This window comes from Lynx rufus, unplaced genomic scaffold (assembly GCF_022079265.1).
Source record: "Lynx rufus isolate CCGP_SWC_20201006 ecotype Redwood Valley unplaced genomic scaffold, mLynRuf1.p SCAF_12, whole genome shotgun sequence".
In the NCBI taxonomy this organism is placed as follows: domain Eukaryota; kingdom Metazoa; phylum Chordata; class Mammalia; order Carnivora; family Felidae; genus Lynx; species Lynx rufus.
In genome coordinates this window covers 55889633-55911061 of record NW_025814826.1, presented here as the reverse complement: position 1 = coordinate 55911061, position 21429 = coordinate 55889633, and the positions used below count along the sequence as shown (strand labels likewise).

At 48.2% G+C, this 21429-nt stretch overlaps 3 long non-coding RNA genes across 3 annotated transcripts in view; all 3 read right to left on the bottom strand.

Annotated features, from left to right (window-relative positions):
* The window catches only part of LOC124507811 (uncharacterized), a 68143-nt gene extending 53612 nt beyond the window's left edge, over window positions 1-14531 (bottom strand). Inside the window, exon 1 of the long non-coding RNA XR_006961136.1 lies at window positions 14105-14531. This is a non-coding gene — a long non-coding RNA (uncharacterized LOC124507811). The remainder of the gene's footprint in view (window positions 1-14104) is intronic.
* Window positions 1390-8801, bottom strand: LOC124507809 (uncharacterized). The gene is made up of 3 exons (XR_006961133.1): window positions 8679-8801; window positions 3241-3447; window positions 1390-2835 (listed from the first exon to the last, which is right to left on the bottom strand). It is a non-coding gene; the product is annotated as an uncharacterized LOC124507809 (long non-coding RNA).
* Window positions 14532-14611: 80 nt separating the features above from the next.
* The window catches only part of LOC124507806 (uncharacterized), a 277191-nt gene continuing 270373 nt past the window's right edge, over window positions 14612-21429 (bottom strand). The window contains exons 13-17 of the long non-coding RNA XR_006961129.1: window positions 18063-18439; window positions 17212-17593; window positions 16804-17085; window positions 16555-16591; window positions 14612-15176 (exon numbers count right to left, since the gene is read on the bottom strand). This is a non-coding gene — a long non-coding RNA (uncharacterized LOC124507806). The remainder of the gene's footprint in view (window positions 15177-16554; window positions 16592-16803; window positions 17086-17211; window positions 17594-18062; window positions 18440-21429) is intronic.

Genomic DNA, 21429 nt, shown 5'->3' with positions numbered 1-21429 from the left:
CGGCCATCCTCCCTGCCCCATAGACACAGCCTGCCAGTGTCATGAAGCTAACTTACAGAGGAAGCTGAGCTGAAGGATGGAGACAGGGCCTGATAACAGGCTTTAACAGATGGCTGGGTTCTTGAACTTGGATGGGTGAAAGAATGATGGATCCATTAGCAGAAATGCAGACATCAGGAGGATGAGCTGATTTTCAGAGAGAGAGACGATATCACCCCAAATCACCAAATCTCAGAGCCAGCAGAGATTATCAAGAGATTTGGTGCAAGGAGTCACCTGATGCTTGCTTTGTTTGTTTGTTTTTTGTGCTGTTTTCCCCATAGTAAGTTTCACCCTGCTGGTTTCTTTCAGTCAACAGCGTTGATTCAACATTTGACCAGCTTGATGAACAAACCATTAAAGGGCCCTCTTTTTGAGGATCCTTCCATTCAGTCGAGGGGAAAGGAAACAAATGAATATATAACAGAGTGTCAGGTTTTCAATGCAGGCTATTATGAAAACAAAATGAAGCAGGGTCTCACAATGGCTTTGGGTATGCTGCATTAGATTAGGCAGCGAGGGAAGGGCTCTTGAAGGAGAACATACGCAAGCAGAGCCTGAATGATGGGAGAAGTAGTCACTTAACTACCTAGACAAAAAGAGGAAGGCCATTCCAAGTAAAAGTCCCTGAGGTAGGCAAGTGCCAATATGGCCCGAAGACACCCACGAAGCTAGATGCGTGCAGAGACAGGAGGGTGTGGGAGACACTTGCAGGAGAGGAGGTCGTGGTAGTCAGTGGACAGAGCACGCAGGGCTTGGCAAACCATGGTGAGTATGACTGAAAGGCATTGGAGAATTTTCGGTAGGGGGGGCTCATGTAAAGAATACCCAGGAGAGAACTTAACGCAGATTCCTTTCTTTAGAGTTGGACGGGACTTGAATGTGGAGAAAGACAGATAAGTGGGCAGGAAAATCAAAAGCAGTTCCAGGCAGGGGAGCCATACAGAGCTGGAAGCAGCAATGGAAACGCAGCTGAGACGTTTAGAGGAGAGTGAGGGGCAAATATGGATGAATGCAGTGGAAATTTTAAGTAAAACCCCGTGGACCAGAAACCGGAAGAGGGAGGATGGAATCCTACTTTGGTAGACTTGGAAGATCAGGCTGAGGGAATGACCCCTTATCAGGTGGGCAATGGAGGAACCATTAAAGCCTCCTGCAAAGGGAGGGAGTCCTCACTCTCGGCCTCAGCAGATGAAAACTGTGTCCCGGGAGAGGAAGTGTGATGAGGTAGGAATAAGCACAAGCTGGGATTCAGGCAGTGGTAGTTCAAGCACAGATTCCACTCCTACTGCATCATCTGGGACCACCCATGAAAAGGGGGAGACCAAGGAAGAAATTCAGAAACACGTCAAGAGATGCCTCATCTCCCACAAGTAGTGGGATTGGCAAAGTACTTTATCTTTGTCAATAAAACTTTATTGGAATGCAGGCCCACTGTTCATTTACACATCGTCTTCCCCACAACAACGGCGAAGCTGAGTGATTGTGATAGAGACCACGTGCCTGGCAAAGTATGAAATAATGACTATCTTGGTCCTCTGCAGGAAAAGTTTGCTGGCCCCTGTTCCTCAAATCTTACAGAGTACAACTTGATGTAACAGGATGGCCATGTTGCAGAAGGAGAGAAAAAAATAAAATCTTTTTTACTTCGCAGATAGCCATCTAGGAGGGAGGAAACGGTAACGGATTGGCAGTTTCCCCTCCCAGGGCTTAGAGGAAAAAATTATTTCCTCCCGACAGGCAGTCAGTCAATGGCAGTTTTATCGTGAGATAAAGAGGTCAGAGATAGAAATGGACAAGCACAGATGAGAGAGATGGGCAAACGGAAGAGAGAGATAGAGCCATGCAGACAGGTGAAGACACAGTATTTAATATCTTTCCAATATATATTGATGTAATATATCTGTGTGTGCATATGTATGTGTGCATCTGTATCTCTATACATATCAGTGTGTGTGTGTGTGTGTGTGTGTGTGTATATATATATATATATATATATATATATATATATACACACACACATGCCAGTAGCCCTGCTCTGGGATTTTGACAGAGTGTTTCAAAAAAAATATCCTTAACACAAAGAAAACTTCTTGGGTGGAAATGTCACAAGGTCATTTCTTGATTCCAAACAGTCCCGAGACAGAAAATCAGGACATATTGACCCAAGGGGTAACTATGTTGACAGAGACTAAGACAAGATCAATACCGGGTTTTGATAGCAAAGTTTGCAGTGCTCCGAGGTAAGTAAGAACATGTTCCCTGCATGCTTTTATCAGAAATATCTGCTGCAGGTTTATGAGGTTCCTTCCCAGTCTGTCTCTTTCGGAGCTTATAAAAGTGCTTTTAGGGGCCGTCTTAATGGTTGCAAATATCACAAATGGAAGCAATGGGTTTTTAAAACCGCCCCCTCCCCAAGAAAACAAAGCTATTTCCGGATTTTAAGACAGGAAGAGAAGCCTCTTATCCCAGGAAAGGAGAGTCTGGCTGGCCTCAGGAAAAGCCACCGCCCCTTTGCAGCGTGCACTCCATCCCCCAAGACCACAGGTTGATGACTGAATAGTATCAGCAGGCTTGACAGAGCTAGAGAGGGAAATAGAGAAGATCCTTCCAGGCCGTTCACTACTTTTGCTCTGGAGTGATTCATAGTGCCTGGGGCAGAGGCTGGCCAGTCAGGATCTGAATTCCAAATCTGACGCAGAGGAGTTCATTGATCCTGGGCAAGGAGTTCTTTGAACGCCCTTCAACTTCGTTTGAGGAACTACGGATCCTTTTCCATAGTCGAAGGAGGTGGCCCTGGTGGGAACAGAGCAAGAGGCAGCAGGGATGAGAATGACAGTACACACCTACACCCGCAACCACAACAGTAACAGTTATTTCCAGAGTGTTTCGTTTGTGCCCAAAAGTGCCTTAAGGATGGCAACATTCAGACTCCTTTAACTCTCACGACAACCTGCGGGTGGGTTATTACTATTATTGGCTCCATGCGATAAATGAGACTCAGAACGGCGAAGTGAAAAAGCGAAACGTTGAATCCAGAAAGCCCGACTGAGGGTCTGCAGGGTTATCCACTCTGCCCGGTTGCCTCTACAAGGAGGCTGGAAGGGGAAGCGGGAGTCAGACCATCATATTAATTTCTTACAGCTGTTGTAACAAATGACCACAAAGTTGGGGTTTTATAGCAACAGAAATTGATGCTACCCGAGTCTGGAGGCCAGGAGTCTGAAACAAAGGTGTTGACAGGGCTGTGCTGCTTTGAAGCCTCTAGTAGAGGATGCTTCCTTGCCTCTTCCAAATTCTGGTGGCTCTTGGCGATCCGTCGCTTCCTTGGCTTGTGGGCGCATCACTCCAATCTCCGCCCTCGTCTTCGCGTCACCCTCTATTCCGTGTCTCCGTGTGTTCTCACATCTTCGTACAAGGACACCAACCATTGGAGTTAGAGCTCACTCTAATCCGCATGGCCTCATCCCAACCCTCACCTAATTATAGCTGCAAAACTCTATTTCAAAATAAGGTCACAATCTGAGGTTCCGGATGGATGTGAATTTTGTCAGGACACTGTTCAACCCCCTACAATCATGAAACCCATAAGTTCTCACCTTATCTTGCAGGGGCCGAAGAGACAAGGCTCTTTTAGGCAGGGCTCCTTGGGTCATAAGTGATATCACTTATCATGAGTGATATCACTCATAAGTGAGTGATAGCTCAAATTGGCGTAAGTGTAAAAGGAATTGATAAGCACAGGTAACTAAGAAGCTTGGGTATACACTTTCGGCATGAAAAATTTCAGGCAGCTCTGCTCTCAGGAGCCCAAATTAATATCTTATCTTACCACCTCTCATGTCTGACTTCTCATGTGTCGGTTTCCCTGAAGCAGACTCTTCCTAAGAGGTGTCATAGCTCCAGAAACAATATTAAAGGAAGAAGTGACCAGATCCACATTGCTTTTATTCTCATGAGCAGTTACTGGTAGTGGGAAGTTAACAGGGGTTATAGCCTATCTTCTCGTGTCAATCCCAAATGAAGGAAAACATGTTTTTCCTGAAATTTCTAACAATAGTCTTGGGAGTGAATCTCAGGGGACTAACTTGGATCACACTGCATTCTTCAACTAATCATTGTAGCCAGAAGGTGGGGATACTCTAAGTAGCCCGTGCACGTACTCATCCCCTTCTATCACCACTCATGTGGCTAAGTCAGGGATGGCTCCCGAAGGAAACACTGGGATGTTGGACCAGAAGGGAGGATGGTACTGGCATCCAAAACCAATATAGACCAATCATACATGCAAAAGAGGAGAGTGATGGGAAAAAAAAGAGCGTGACTTGGTTGCATAAATTTGGATTTTCAAAATGCAGGATACAAGTGCCATTATATTCAATCGTCTATGACTCCATTCGTCTATTACAAGGCAAACAGCACAACAGACAGCGCTGACCTATTCACAGTACCTTCAGGTTTATCTACACATCACCCCAGTGGGACTGACTTCTTGCAAGCAAGGATTATGATCCCTGTTGCCTCTTTGTCTACTCTATCTCTACCACATATAGAGCCCTACCCTCAAGAGCGTACGTTTTACTTGAGGACTTAGCCTCCATGACTTACACAGGGAACTAAGAAGAATAACACAAGACCAGAGTCCAACGCATGGACGCAGCTGAGCACGACGTCTGAAGTAGACAAGCACTTCACCCCACCCTGCGCGTCTTAAATTTTTCCCAGAGTCAAATCTTATTAGGAGCACTGGCGCAGGAATGAAGTGGTCACACGAATCCTACTGCAGATGACTATTATGAAAACTGAATTAAAAAAAAAAAACTATTTAACGACCCTGGAAAGCATCCAAAGGCAGAAGCCAGAGGAGAATTTAATCTTGAAACACACACACACACACACACACACACACACACACACAACTGTAAGGGAGAAGAATTGAGAATTCGTGGCTTTCTGATCTCCGTGTTCTCCACAATCCCCATGGCTACAACTGTGGCCCAAGGGGCCAGAGATCAGAATACAAGGTTATGAAAGCAGGTGAAAATTTAAAGAGGAATTCCTGGCAAAGAGAGAATGACTGAAGTAGTGAGAAGTAAACACTGAGTAGAAACTCTGCCCAAATCGCTGGCTGACAGCTACACGACACATGCATGGGAGACAGGCAGACGGGCCAGCAAAAAGCATAAAGAGATCAGGAGGAAGTCTGTTCTTTAAAGACGGAGCTTCAAGGGACGAATGCTCAGTTTTCTTTTGTTTTGTTGTTTTAACTCTGAGCCATTTCGCGCAGCTTGGGCAGCAGAAAGCTGAAGTCTTATGGGCTTGAAATCTCTGGAGACAGAACCTACTAACCCAGACAAATTAGAAATGGGGGGGGAGGGGAACCCTAGGGGGAAAAAAAACTACTGGAAGTATGAGTCCTGTCGCTGTCCAAATTCTTGACAATGACCAAGTTATACAGGCACCTGAAAGACTCCCCGGGAGCCAGGGTAAAGAAGCAGCGATGAGAAGCCACGGGAATAGAGGAAAAATATCAGGTATTACACACCTTTGAATGCGGGCGGTTAAGTGCTTACGATAACAAAAATCTAACAATTCTCAGAAGAACACAACATAATACACAGTTACTACAATGTATTATCTACTCTGCCCAGTTTTCAATGAAAAATTACTACACATGCAAAGAAACAGATAAGAAGAATTCATACTCAGGAAGAAAGGCAATAGAAAATAACAAGACGGATGCCTGGGTGGCTCAGTCGGTTAAGCGCCGACTCTCGATTTCGGCTCAGATCATAATCTCACAGTTCGTGAGATCAAGCCCCGTGCTGGACTCTGTGCTGAGAGCATAGAGCCTGCTTGGGATTCTCTCTCTCCCTTTCTCTCTGCCCCTCCCCTGTTTGCACACATTCCCTCCCTCTCTCTCTCTCTCTCTCTCTGAGAATAAATAAACATTTTAAAAAATGACAATACATAGAACGGATGTTGCAATTATCAGACAAAAGTTTCAAAATATGGTATCAATGAATGACCAAATAAGGAACCAAGAAAATAGTCAGTGAATGTGCAATAGAAAGATAAGAGAAACTGTCCAATCCAAACAACAGAGATTAATAAAAGTATGGAAGAAAAATACACAGAAGCTCAGAGACCTGTGAGAAAATACCAAGCATGATCCAACACGTGTGCAATTAGACTCCAAGGAGACGTAAAGAGATGGAAGGGGGCAGAACAGTTATTTGAAAAAATAATGGCCCCAGACCTCCCAAACTGGCTGTAAAGAGGGTGAGGGAGTCAGCCTTCTTCACATAAACTCAGATCTTCCATCAGGAAGGAATCAGCCTCAGGAACACCTGGCCCAATGGGTCACAGCTGAATGATAAGCTTTTAGGTGGCGGCTACTGCTTCTGTGGAAGCAATGTGGGTCAGAAGGACCTGATGTGAAGGTCCACCATGTACCTGCCGTGTGACACTGGCTGAGCTATTTCAATGTCACGAATGCTTAGTTCCCTCACCTGTCCCATGAGACGCGTACTATGCAGGGCATCTTGCTATCCTGTCCTGAGGGTGCATATAAGGAGCATATATTTTCTTTTTTTTTTTTTTTTAATTTTTTTTTTCCAACGTTTATTTATTTTTGGGACAGAGAGAGACAGAGCATGAACGGGGGAGGGGCAGAGAGAGAGGGAGACACAGAATCGGAAACAGGCTCCAGGCTCCCAGAGCCTGACGCGGGGCTCGAACTCCCGGACCGCGAGATCGTGACCTGGCTGAAGTCGGACGCTTAACCGACTGCGCCACCCAGGCGCCCCAGGAGCATATATTTTCTTAGTAACTTTTCTACCAAGACATTTGATCTCTCCCACCGGAACATAAATTCCAGGGATGTGGGGACACTTTTTGTCTGATTGCTCACCTCAATAGCCCCAGCACCAAGAGCAGTGGCCAAGGTGTGATAGGTAGATAGCTGTGCGGTAAGGACAGGCTGGAAACAGAAAATGCGTGACTGAATCGGTGAGCGAACTGCCGGCAAAGAGAGCCCGACTGTTTTCCTTTCCTCCCACACTCAAGGAAAGGCATCTGCCAGTTCCTGAGAGACTAAGCTCATGGTTCTGGACGCGTTCTCATCCCAGTCAAAATAACATGATTATTTGGCTGAGTAAGACAGGAAATGACCAACAGCCACAACTAATGACACAGCGCCTGGCCTGGGAGACAGAAGAACAACTCTGTGCAGAGTGAGCAGCAAGGGGGCCACAGGAATGTGAGACAGAAACATTTTTTAACGATTATTTTTAATGAAATGATGCAGCCTGCCTTCCAGTTAATCTTTGATAAATCTGACACTCACCTTACACAACTCAACTGCGATTTAGTCAGACGGAATCCTCCCTGCCTCTACACCCGCTTCTCAGGAAAAGGATAAATCATACTCAACAAAGGAGAGAGAATTAAAGTCCTGCGCCTCTTGGGGGCCACAGACCTCTTCCAGGACTGGAAAAACAGTATGGACCCTCTGCCCAGAAAAAAATACACTTACAGACATCATTCTGCATACGCTTTCAGGGTGTTAAAGGATCGCGTCGCCCAGATGCACGAACCGTGTGGTCTGAGACAAAGTGCCCCATTTTGCAGAAGAAAATTCTAGGGTGCAGAGAGGAAAACCTATGTAGCCCAAGGTCACATTGTAGGGTTGCTAATAAGAAACAGCCACACAGTGACGCTCCTAACTCCTAGTATCAATTCCAATGTCATTTTCACTGTTTAATAATTATTTCGATTTTTATTAGCAGCCAGAATATCTGTGGCCACCTCCTATAAGCGAGGTAGGTGACTCGGCCAGCTAACATCCATTTCGATGGGACACAGTATGAGCAGAAAATCAGGACATTAGGGTTTGTGCCAGAAAGGAATGAAGACTTAAATCCTGGCCCTCCTCTTAGCTGTGTGATCATTACTGTGAGTCATTACTGAACATTTCTGAGCTTCTGTTTCCCTTGTCTGGAAAATGAAAATTAGGAGTATGCACCTCCCGTGGCTGTTGCCAAGATTAAATAAGACGCTGCATGTGAAGTATTAGCTGTTATCAGTAGTAGCCGGACCTTTCAAACTTTCAAGCAGTTTCCAAAATGGAGGTACAAAAAATTGTGAGCAGCAACCATTTGGGGTAAGCGTCCAGCCATCTAATTACTGCAGTCCGTTCACAGGGGCGCTGATGACGTACCTCCCGAATTTAGGAGAAAGGCCATCCTGTGAGAGTTAAACACATCATATTCAAAAGAAAGGGAATGTTTTTATCAGGATAGGCTGTTATTCTCCCATAACAAATGATCTTCCAAGTCTCAGAGGCTTACGACAATATAAGATTCATTTCTTTAAAAAAATTTTTAATGTTTATTCATTTTTGAGTGAGAGAGAGAGAGAGAGAGAGAGAGAGAGAGAGAGAGCAAGCAGGGGACAGGCAGAGAGAGGGGGAGACACAGAATCCCAAGCAGGTTCCAGGCTCTGAGCTGTCAGCACAGAGCCTAACGCGGGGCTTGAACTCACAGACTGTGAGATCATGACCTGAGCCAAAGCTGGCTTAACCGACTGAACCACCCAGGCGCCCCATATGAGATTCATTTCCTATGTACAAGACTTACCACCACCGGTTCCAACTTGCCTCGCCTCCACGACCCATTTGTGGAGCAGACTCCATTCAGAGCATGGCCCAGCATCATGTCAGAAAGGAAAGAAAAAAGATATAGCAGACCGCAGGCTGTCTTCTGCCTGGTAGCGACACATATCATTTCCACCTACATGTCATTAGCCAGAGCAAAGCCACATGGCCAGGTGCTATCTCCATGGGAAGCATACTCCTACTGCCACGAGAGACAGTGAATATTTTTGAGCAATAATGTAATCTGCTTTGGTAGATGGGAGCTGCTCTTCGCAGAATGGACCATCCTTACTGATGACCTGTTATTATGGAGCTGAAATACTCAAGTCCAATCAAAACAACCAGTTGAAAAAAAGAGTCCTCCCATGGCATAGAACTAAAGCCAAGATCAAATCAAAATGATCCCAACTAGGCCAATCTGAAAGAAGTAGCTTAGTAGAAAGACCGTATCTACCCGGAGGCTGGAAACGTGGAAGTCAGGGGGAAATAAACCACGAATGCCAACATCACTGCTCAGGAGAAAGAGCGTTCTGATCATTTGGCAAGAGTATCCTCGCACCCTTGGCAGGCATGTTTTTGCTACGGAGATATCTGTAAGATGGGGTCAGAAAAATACACACCTCTCAGGGTGGTCAAGGGAACCATTAAATGAAATATGAATGCGATGTACTTAGCACAATGCTTGGTCCCTCTTAGGTGCTCATTAAATGCTAGCTTATATAGATATAGACACAGACACGGTCACAGACACAGACTCAGACACAGCCACAGACACGGACACACCTCCCATCACATCCAGGGTCCGGACCCTGCGAGACTGTGAGTGTCAGACCCTGACCGGATCTGGGACACCCTGCATCATAACGAGGCATGGCCTAGAGGCCTCATCTCCGTTTTGCGCTCCGATGCTTACAAAGTACGTTCTCGTCCGTTTTTCCCCATGTGATCCCCGCAAGTCCATGAAGCGTAAGGTCCCACAGTTTGGTTTTCTGCTGTTGCTGTTTTGTTTGTTTTTATTGCCGTATGGTCGACACACAGCGTTCCCTTGACTTCAGGTGTACAACATAGTGATTCAATAGCTCTAGAAGTTCTGCCCAGCTCACCACAGTGCGGCTACCCCCTGTCAGCACACGAGGCTATTATACCACTGACTGTATTCCTTACGCTATACTTGTTATTCCTGTAACTTACTCATTCCATAACCGGAAGCCTGTGTCTCCAGCCCCCCTTCACCCATTTTGCCCATCCCCCCCCCCCCCCCGGCAGCACTCTGTATTTAGGGGTCTGTTTCTGCCTTGTTTGTTTGGTCATTTCTTTTGTTTTGTAGATGCCACATATAAGTGAAATCGTATGGTATCTGTCTTTCTCTGTCCAGCCTATTTCACTCAGCATAATGCCCTCTAGGTCCCACCATGTCGTCACAAACGCAAGGTCCCACAGTTTAGAAGTGGCAAAGCCAATCTCCAATGCTGACTTCACCTGAGGCCTTTGGGCTTCAAATCCTGTGCCCTTTCTCCAATGAAGCTCTACCTGAAGCACAGTTCTGGTCACATTCTTTGATTTCTCTCTCTCTCTCTCCGTCTGCAAGAATTACTTCAAAGGGATATTTGAAAAATAGAGATACTCAGCGACCTTACTTTTCATTCAGAGCACGCATCCTTCTTTCCACTCTCAGGCATGTCCAACCCAGAAAGTGACTGGCTTTGGGTAGCTTCGGTCCCTGTTCTGGGCTCTGTATGCCCTGGCACAGAAGGCTGGGCCTGCTTCCCATTGTAACAAGGTTGCACTAATTAGCTGCATTTGATTTTGCATATGGAGAGCAGATGCAAATGAATGCAAAGCAGTATGCAAATTAGCAGCATCCTGGCTCTCCAAAAGTAGGCTCCTGCAATACTGATGTCATGACAATGTATATTAATAGCCCATCTCACTAAGGCGTGCTATTTTTTCAAAAGGAGCAGGCATCCAGGTTCTTTTTTTCTGGAATAATAGTGACTTTATATTGAATTCCAAGTTTATGATCCTTGACAAGAAGTCTGTTAGCCATCATGCTACGTTCACAATAGAAGATTCTGGTAGACAATGCCTACAAAGGACAGGCTTGGCGACAGAGCACTATAGATTGTGGTTCAGAGACCTGCTGTTCGGGGAAGAAACTTCGCTTGAGTCTCAGTCTCCTCAGCTATGAAATGGGGTTAACCAACCCTACTACAGAGCTGTTGGTGAGGTAACATTTAAAGCTACCTGACATATGATAGGTACTCAGTAACTGTTCATTCCCTTCTCTGTACTCACTCCCTTGGAAGTATAAATTGGCAAATAAAAGAGGTAGAAGGGGGCGCCTGGGTGGCTCAGTCAGTTGAGTGTCCGACTCTTGATTTCGGCTCATGTCATAACCCCAGGGTTGTGGGATTGAGCCCCACATCAGGCTCTGCACTGAGCGTTGAGCCTACTTAAGATTCTCTCTCCTCTGGCCCTCTCCCCTGCTCGTGCTCTCTCTAAAAATAAAAAATAAAAAATAATTAAAAAAAAAAAGATGTAGAGGGGGCTCACCTCCTAATCTGTGTTTGCTTTGAATCGCTTGCCATTTCAGTTAACGTACCTCCTCTAGTACAAAGCGGTGTCACAGCTCATTGTTAACAAAGAACTGTGTGACCTCTTAGCGTCCACCACACGTGAGTAGATGATTCTGTCCTACCCCCCAAAGTACCACCTGCTGGAAAGTAGCAGCTATTCTTACAAAATTGCTTTTATTATCCTCACTTCCCCAAGCTGGTGAGTTCCTCGACTTTCAAGATTTAGTTCAAGTACCCGGTATCCTGGAAGCCTTTCACGGAGCCCCCGAGAGACTAAGGGCTCCCTTCTGTGCTCCCAGATGCCCTATGGCCCCGTCCATGGCTGTGTTCTCTTACTGAAGCTTCTTGGCTTATCTTCCTTTCTAAATACACTAGATGTTTCTCAAGGACAGGGACCATTTCTGAATCATCTTTGTGTCCTTAGCCCATGGAATACGGCCTGGCACAGAGAAGGTGCTCAGTATGTGTGGGAGGCAGGGAGGGAAGGAAGGGGGGAAGGGAGGGAGGAAGGATAAAGGAAAGAAGCACCATCACATATTTAGCTGGAACCGAGCACACACATACTTGCAGTTACCAACAATAAAACCCGGATTAAAATCAGACAAATTCTGGAAATGCTCGAACACCTGAGCTTCAGTCCCTGACACCGAATCCCCCCTCAGAGCAGAACTAAGCCACGAGGACACACATCTGCTCCCAGGTGGAGACCTCACCCCCCGGGCGGGCGGCACAAGGAGAGAGGGGCCTCTGTTTAGGGCACCACATCTCCCAGGCCAGCCCCATCCGCTCAGAGCTGAGCATCGGGCTATTTTGACCATATGTGGAGGACTCCTATCGTTACTGGGGCCTCCGGACCTGATGCAAAATAAATGGGTGGCTGTTGTTCACACTGCCTGCCCCCACCCTTGGAGAGGGCGCACATGTACGTGCACATGCACGTGCGTGCACACGCACACACACAGCCACTTGCACACACCGGCACGCTCACGTGCGGGAAGACCCGCCTTCACCCTACACAAACACACTTAGGGCACGCATTCAGAGCTACTCACAGGCCACAGACACACACTCTGACACTAGCTCGCTCTTCCTCTTTTGTTCTAAACACCCAGACCCAGACCCCGGCACACTGAAACTCCACAGACCCAAAGCAGGAAGGCAGCCCCACCGGCTCGGCCTGCCCGTGCCACGGCAAGGCCTCCCCTCTGCTCTGGCCTCTTGGGGGTCTCCTCCAAGGACCCTCCCATCCTCCGTGAAGGAGGTTAATAAATAAACTTCAGGATCCAAAGTCAAGGGTGCCAGCTGCTGACCTGCAGAACCCACAGGAAGGGCTCTCCCATCATTTTCGCATGATAACTCTTGGGACAGTTATTCTCACGAAGGAAACAGAGAAGTGAAGTGAACCGCCTGAGGCCACACAGATCTGTGGCCACAGGACCAGAACGGGGACCAGGCCACAGCCGCCACAGGCCCAGGCTTGCTTCGCCACTCGGAGCTCTTTTCGGAACAAGCTCTTAGGAAGACAACAGTCCAAAGATCTAGGGTGTAAACTTCTCAGGCCCCGGAGGATTCTAAGAACCACTCCGCAGGGGCAGGAGGGAGGGCCGAGCCTTACCCCTCCCTGGAATGAGACCCAGGCTGTGCCTTTGCCCCGCTGCTGGCAGAAAGCTGGCTGGGAGGAGGGAAAAGCAAAAGACACTGTGGAGTAAATGAAGAAGAAGGAGATCGGAAAGCGAGAAAGAGAGGAGGAAGGGAGGACAGTCAAGCGGGCTTTCACCTCAGAGGGAAGAGGGGGTTCTCCATGGAAACAAGCGTGCCTGTTTGTCTTAAGATGGCACTAAAGAGGAAAATTGTAAATCACTTTCCACCCAGGAGGCAGCGATGATTGCCCTGGCTTTGACAGCTGAATTTGAAAAACATGCCTATCCGTCACCCCAGGTGCTGTTTTTAAAAAGGCAGGCCTCACACACCCTATTTTACCGTAAACATTCCTTTTACACCAATAATATCCAGGGATCCTTTCATGGCTTCTCCCATCTTCAAGTGCGCGAAGGAAAGGAGGGAGAAGGGGGGGAGGGGTGGAGGGACAGGGGGAGGCCCTGACAGACAGAGAGATCTGGGCAAAACTTATTCACCTGCCGTGACACCAGGAAGGGTCTGTCTCCCAGACGAAGAGGCTGGAGGTGGACAGACCTAAGCGTGAAACTCAGCAGCCACAGGCCAAGCAACAGGGCCCGGGAAAGCGCCTCGGCCTCCTCCCCCTTCTCCTCTCCACGCCCTCCTGGGTGAGCGGAGACCCAACTTCGATACGGCATCTGCGGAAGAGCAGGGTGGCGGGGCCGGTGCCTGGCGGGCCTGCATAAAACTCCTCTCCTTCCTTCTCACATGGAGCATGTACAGAAACACGCATACGAAAACGCTCACTGCCCCGCGTCAGGTAGAAATCCCTCCTTCCCCAGAGGCAAAAGTCTATCCGGAGCTGGCGGCCTCGCGTTGCCTTAAATGTTCTCACAGTCTGCTGTTCGGCAACAACATATGTCCCCGCGAGTCTCCGTCTGCCCCCAGCCCCACCCGGATCCATTTTCGGTGCCAAGGAGGCTGGCCTCGTCGATGGCATCACCCAAGCCCCCTTGCCTTCTGCTTCCTGGTTGGGTTCAGCCAGCAGGAGGGCCTGGCAGGAGACCGGAGGGAGGAGGAGAGGGAGATTGGGGTATCTCTTCCCCTATTCTATCCCTGCCCCGCTTCTGGGGCTCCAGGGTTCTGCCAGGCGCCTCCCTGTGTGGCCACAGCCCCCCACGGGCTCCCATGACATCGCTGCTTCGGGAACTCTTACCTTGCCACTGTACTTCAACGCCCGAGCTCCTCTTCCGGGTTCCTTGACCCTTCTAAGTCGATTATATACTCCCAACGAAACACGCCAAAACTTAATAGTTGAAAATACTAACCAGTGTTTTGTTCCTAACCCTGTGGGTTGGTAATCTGAGCTGGACTCAGCTAGGAAGCTCGGCTCGGAGCAGTTTTGGCTGCCCTCCTCACATATCGGTAGCCCGCTCGTGGTCAGCTAGGGGCTGGCTGGGCCCTAGGCAGCCTCACTCACGCATCTGGCGGTCAGCGCTGGCTGGCGGTTGGGTCTTTCTGTCCACAAGGCAGGTTGGTGCAGGCCCCTTTGTATAATGTCAGCGCATTTCAAAAGTGTGAACGGAGGGGCACCGGGGTGGCTCAGTCAGCGAAGCATCCGACTTCGGCTCAAGTCGCGGTCTCGAGGTTCGTGGGTTTGAGCCCCGCGTCAGGCTCCACGCCGACAGCACAGAGCCTGCTTCTGATGCTCTGTCTCCCTCTCTCTCCCCCTCCCCTGCTTTCTCTCTCTCTCTCAAAAAATAAATAAAACATTTTTTAAAAAGGTGTGAAGGGAGAAAACTTCAGGCCCGGTGTAACCTACCTGAAGTCACTTTTGTCACAGTCTCGCATCAAGACAAGTCACAAAACCAGCCCAGATGAATGGGGATGGAAAAACAGATTCCACTGCGGGACGGAAGGAGCAATGTGGGAATCTGTGGCCATGAAACAGTCCGCCACACCTACCACCCCTGGAAAAGGTGCCTTCCTTTCCTTCTTTCCAGAATTCCAAGTTCGCCTTTCGTTTCCTACTGGGACCCTGACTGGCACAATATGTGACATTATTTGTGACATCATCCGATATCTACCTTTTTGAGACGGCTTTGATGCTTAAGACTGTTTCTGAGATTCATTTATACGTAGCACAGGCCGCTCGAATCCACTTATTTATAGTTCGTTTACGCTCTTTGTAGGAGTTCATTTCGTCCATTCTCCTGTGGACGTACACTTGGCTTAGCAGTTTTGCGCTCTTACAAATGCTGCATTTCTCCTTTGCACATGAGAGTTCTCTGGGGAGTATAATTAGGAGTAAAGTTGCTGTAGTGTGATATTGCCAAATGAGTCTCCAAAGCCAATATGGTTTTTAATGGAACAAATAGAATCTGAGAGCTGAACAAAGATGAAAACCTGGGTTCACCTTACATTATGCAATTAGCTGTGTGTTGAAAAACTGCTGCAGTGTCTCGTTGGAATGAGCCTCCCACCCAACGTAAGATTCCTTTCAATGGTGTTCCCAGGAGATGCTCAAACAATCCTTGCTTGAACTCTTGGAAACATACAGGGGAAGCTTGTTACTTTAACTGTGATTCCCTCTGCATGGCAAGAATAATTATGGAAAAAGAATATTCCTTTCGGGGCGCCTGGGTGGCTCAGTCAGTTAAGCGTCTGACTCTTTGGTTTCGGCTCAGGTCATGAACTCATGATGCATGAGTTCGAGCCCCGTGTCGGGCTCCATGCTGACAGTGCAGAGCCTGCTTGGGATTCTGTCTCTCTTCCTCTCTCTGCTCCTCCCACACACACTCTCTCTCTCTCAAAATAAATAAATAAACTGGAGCACCTGGGTGGCTCAGTCAGTTAAGCGTCCGACTTCAGCTCAGGTCATGATCTCATGGTTCATAGTTTGAGCCCTGCATAGGGCTCTGTTCTCAGAGCCTGGAGCCTGCTTCGGATTCTGTGTCCCCCTCTCTCTCTGCCCTTTCCCACTCATTCTCTCTCTCCCAAAAATAAAAAAAAAAAACATTAAAATAATAATAAATAAATAAACTTAAAAAAAATTATATTCCTTTTCTCTTGCAGTGAGGCTGAAGGCCGGGATACATGGCCAAAGGAAGAAGGAGAAAGAGACCATGAAGGTAGCAGAGAATCTGGGATAGACCACGGAGGAACCCACATGCCCTGGCCAGGAGTGTGCACTTTATCCTGAAACAATGTAGGGAGTCACTGAAGGAAGGTGGGCAGAATTGTCTTATTCTTTTTAATTAAAAAAAAATTTTAATGTATTTATTTATTTTGAGAGAGAAAGAGAGAGAGAGCACAAGTGGGGCAGGAACAGAAAGAGAGGGAGAGAAGGAATCCCAAGCAGGCCCTGCACTGTCAGCGTAGAGCCCGGTGCAGGGCTCGAACTCACAAACCCCGAGATCCTGACCTGAGCTGAAGTCAAGAGTTGGATGCTTAACCGACTGAGCCACCCAGGCGCCCCGGTTCAGATTTGATTTTTAAAAAGTCATTCTATCTGCAGTGTCTACACTGGAGGCAACGGGACTGAAGGGGAAACTGTTACTATGACTCCCAAGTGTCACCAATGGCGAGGTTATAACAACAGACAAAGGAACTTGCTCTAAGTGGTGGAGGCTGAAATCTGGCATGAAACTTCCATGCGGCACTCACCTGGCCTGCTAGCCTCCTTGAACATTTGCTTCTTTATCTGTAAAACAAGAATAATAATAGTACCTATTTTGAAGAGTTGGTATGAAGGTAAAAATGAGACCTTACACCCAAAGAGCTTAGTGCCTGGCTCACAGCGTATGTTCAATAAACGTTAGCTATTCTTATCGTTCAGGAATCATTGACAAGACTTGGTGACAAGAGTCGCCAGGGTAGACTACATTGCTAAGAAGGAGAGATCCCCAAATGCACCTCTTCTCATGAAATTCTGAGCTGAGTATCTTTGACTGGCAGACAGCTCTCCTCACATGGCGATTTAGGTCCCCGCGTGGCTCCACTGTCACCATCAGGCCCGGGGGTCAGATCGTGACTGATAGGATCCCTACGTGGTTCATCACAGGGGCCTCCAGTTATCCCGGGACCCAACACACCCCATCCAGCTCCCAGCCCCTTATCCTCGGGTCGCGTGTCTCCTCAGCAGCAGATTGTGGCGGCAATTACAGCCGTGTGCCTCTGTTTATCCTCTGAGTTGTTCTGTAGAAACAAATGTCTATGACGAATAAACAAAACACCAGACCAAATAACCTTGCTGTTCTCTTCATCCAGCCTGGGGGGTGAGGGGGGTGCGGGGCGGGGCGGGGAAGACGCCCATCTACTTACTAAGAGCCTTGCACCTGGGCGTGGGCACAGCACGCCTGTCCCCACTCCATTGGTGAGAACCAGTCACATGGCCATGTCTAGCCCCAAGGGATGCTAGGAAATGTAGTCACCGGCTGCTCAGCCACTTTTGTCTCCACCCGACTTCCTGGGTCTCAGCACTGTCGGCTGCTACCGCAGTCTGGAAAAGTCTTCGTTGTGGGGGGTGTCTTGAGCACAGCAGGATGTTGGGTAGCATCTCTGGCTTCTACGAGCCAGACGCTAGTCACACATGCGTACACACACAGGTCATGGCAGCCAAACGCCGTCTCCAGGCATCGCCAAATATCTTGGGTGGGGCGGGGGGGGGGTGTGGCAAAAGTGCCCCTGGATCAGAACCACTGCTCTACAAAGGAAGAGGAGAAGAGATTGGGGGGGGGGGGGCAGTTGGCCAAGTCTGCGGGAGAGAAAAACTCAAGCTAATGGCTTAGCTTGATTTTGGTCTCCACTAGAATGTGAGCTCCCTGAAGGCAGGGGTCTTGTCTATTTTGTTCACTGCAGAAATCCCGCCCCCCCCACACCCCCTCGTCTGCACCTGGAGCAGTGCCCGAACTCGCAGGCGTTCTGTACCAATGTGCGCTGTGGACGGGAGCAGCCTTCACCATCCAAACATATCTTGAATGCTTTCCAAGAGCCCAGCGCTGTGCTTATAAAGGACGCCCTCTCTCCTCGTGTCAGGAAATATTAATAATAATGAGAATAATAATTTTAAAAGGCCAGATGCAATGGAAGAAGGAAATCCCATGGGGTCTTCCCACCCCCGCCCCGCCTCGGGAGAGGCTGAGAATCTGGAAATAAGAAAAGAGAGTCCAGACCAGGCTACCGCTCCATTGCTGCCGAGTTCATCCTCCTGAGAGGCCTCCCGATGTCCGAGCTTTACAGGTCCCCCCTGCTCTGCCTGTTGCCAAGTCACTGCATTCTCTGACAGAAGACCCGATGATGCCAGAGGCAGCCACCCGCAATCCTTCGTCCGTTAAGTGAGGCTCTGTGGGGTTTCAAGTCTCCCCTTCACTTCGGAGGCCCCGTTCCTTCTTTGAGGCGCCTCCCCTCCTCCTAGCTCTGACATCTCTGTCAACATCACAGGGCGAAAGATGCAATGACATTATGGTTGCCGCAGATTAATCTAATGGCTGTATTGATTTCCCGGTCACATCTGCTCCAAAAGAGCCGCAGAGAATCAGCCCCTCAGGGTCTGGAAAGATAAAAGAAGAGAAACATAAGTGGGCCTTTTTTTTTTTCCTTTCGAGAAATAATAACTACAAACAAATTAGTGTTTGAGTCCATGTTACAGGAGACCACGAAATACAAGCACAGTGGCCGAGGCATGTAATGTGTGATGCAAAAGAAACTGATTGCCAAAGTAGCCTGAAAAAAACCCCTGCAAGTGATTCAGGCAGGGCCATTAAAGCAGCAGTCAGATTGTATAGGTAATGCAAAGATACCAGCGATGTGAAATTAAGATCTCTGAGCCACAATTCCCTTACCTGTAACAGGGACCGGAGATATCTATTCTGCAGGATTATTGTGAAGAATAAAGGAGTCAAATGAGAAAACATCATGCAAAATCTCTGTCACATATTGAAATATCAATGAATACTATTTTTGTTTCACAGGAGTCAAGAAAAGTGAGCACCCAGGATCTATGCATGGTTTTAGGTAGGACAATTGATGAGAAGAAGTTAACGTTAGGACAACGTCAGAACAACCTTCCATAAATAGTATTAGGGGAAAAAATGTCTATAAAATCATTTGCAGTTCCTTCCTGACATAAACAGGCAACAGCCCATGTGTCCCCCTAAGGGGGTCTCATGGGATGGATGCCAGATTGAGCCTTTCCATATCCCAACATTGGCAGTAAGGCCACTCCCAGCACACAAAGTGCTATCCTAGCGTGCCCCAGAGCAAGCAAACTTCCCACCCTGCCACCTCCAAGGAGCCAAAGAGCCCAGCGATTACAGGAGGTGAGGTAGAAAGGAGACAGATTCAGTTCTAGAGCCACCTTGCAAAGCAAGACCAGATGTCAGCGGCCAAAGAAATCAGATTCATGAAAGGAGTCCTGAGGGACTGTTTTGGCCAAAGGTTGCCATCCACAGCATTGGCTTAGTGCGACAATCATTTTGACTCCAATTCTTCATCTCTAAGGTGTTGGCCAATGGGGAAGGGCCTCTTCCTTTCTCCCTCCCTCCCCCGCTTCTTCCCTTCCTCTCCTTTTCTTTCCCTTCCCCCCTGATTTCCAGGCACTTGGGTTCCAGGACACCATGAGACACACACTCTGGACTGGGTCAGCAGATACGGCAGTTGAGAAGTCTTTGGTGACTCTCGGAACGGTCCAAGGAACACGGGTGCAAATGGCACCCTCTTGCACTTTTCAGAAGACGGCCCCACTGGTCACCTTTAACTTTGGTCAAACAGGACCAGGGAAAGCTTTCTGGTTCAGAAAGTGGCAAACATCCAGATATGCTGATTAAAAGTGGCTCTCCCCCAATCACAACCTCTAGGCGCTAGCAATGCAGGGTGATTTGGTTTCATGTAAGAGAATAGAGTCCTAGGTGAGCACTTACAATATCCTAGGCACTGGGGACAGATTCAGAGATGCGTGGCATTCAAGTATTCATTCAGTAATATTGATCAAGCTCCTACTATGTGGCAGCCATATTAGGACCTGGGTTCAGGGAAGTAAATCCAGTGGGGAAAAGGACATTTTTTTCTGCTTTCAAGTTATTCAGAGAGCTACAGAAGAATTAATAACTTAAAAACAGGAGTTGTAAATCCAGTAGGAATGGCAAGGAAGGGCTGACTGAAATGAGTCTACAGGGTGAGCGTTGTGATTCAGCAAAAACTTTGTGAATGAATGAACGAATGAATGAATGAATGAATGACTAGGTATGAATGAATGAACAGGTCAAAGATAGGGACCTCTAGGAGGAAGAATCATCCAGCACAAAAGCACGGGTGCATGCGAGACCATCAAAATCGTCAGCAAATAAGAACAGCAGGTGTGTGAGAAGGTTGCAAAGAGTAATGATGATGACAGAAAGATGACTGGCATTTCTTGAGTGTTTTCCAGGTACTTGACACTGTTCGAAGGGCCTCCGGCGCATTCTTTCATTGACTAGGCATTAGACTATTAGCCCCACTGCACACATGGGAAAACTGAGGTACAGTGAAGCTAACAAATTGCCCGGAGTCACACAACCCACAGGTGGTGGAGCTGGGACTCAAACCAGTGTCAGAGTCGTCACTCTTCACCTCTGGCTCTTGGGGAGGGCTTTGCGCGTCACAGGGAGGTTTCTAGATTCAGTCTTGCGGGTGATGAAGAAGCCCATAAAGGATGCCACACTGCCCTTCCCCTCGAACATCTCACGTTCTACAAGGAAAGCTGGGCATGGCAGAGGCCTTTGGAGTCTACAGACGCCGTGGCAGGTGCTGCACTGTGGGCACAGACGGGGAGGTGTGTCTATGCCTCTGCTCCGGAATGAGGGCAAGTTGAGCACTCACTGGACTGATGGAAGAACGCTTCATGGAGCTTCATTTGAGTTGAGTCTGGAGGGAAGGCAGGGAGCTCAGACAGATGTCACAGTATGTACAAAGGCACGACAGCTGGAAATTGCAGATGTTTGGGGCAGTCGCACTTGGAGCGTTCCGGAGCAGTGGGGACAGAGTGGCAGGAGCGTCACGTTCTTCACTTGGACGGAGCCTGTCTGAAGCCCTGGGTCAAGGGTTCAGGCACTGAAGGCGCAGTGGCCAAGGGGGCGCCAAATACTGAAGACGGCCGCCCTGCATCGATTGCTTAACATGGTAGCAGTGAAACTCATGCAAGAAACCCTGGAAAACACGCTGGGAGCTTTCAACGCGCTGGACAGCTGTTCGGCTGAGCACCCGGCCCTCTACAAGGGTGAAGGCGAAGGGCCGCAGAATGGGCCGATGGACCCAAGAAATGTCTCTTTCCGCTTTTCTTTTCTCAATTTTTATGGGGAAAAAAATCCCTTGACACTGGCTAATATGAGAAAGTGCAGTAAAAGCACCTGAACCAGGGAGAAGGCAAGAGATGAAGGGGGAAAGCATCTGAGAGCAAGGACCAGCCTCGCCCTGACCAGCAGCCTGCTAGGCATACCGCCTTTTTCCTGGGAAGACTACATTTCCCAGCCGACCCTGCGGTTGCTTCGGGCCATGTGACTGAGT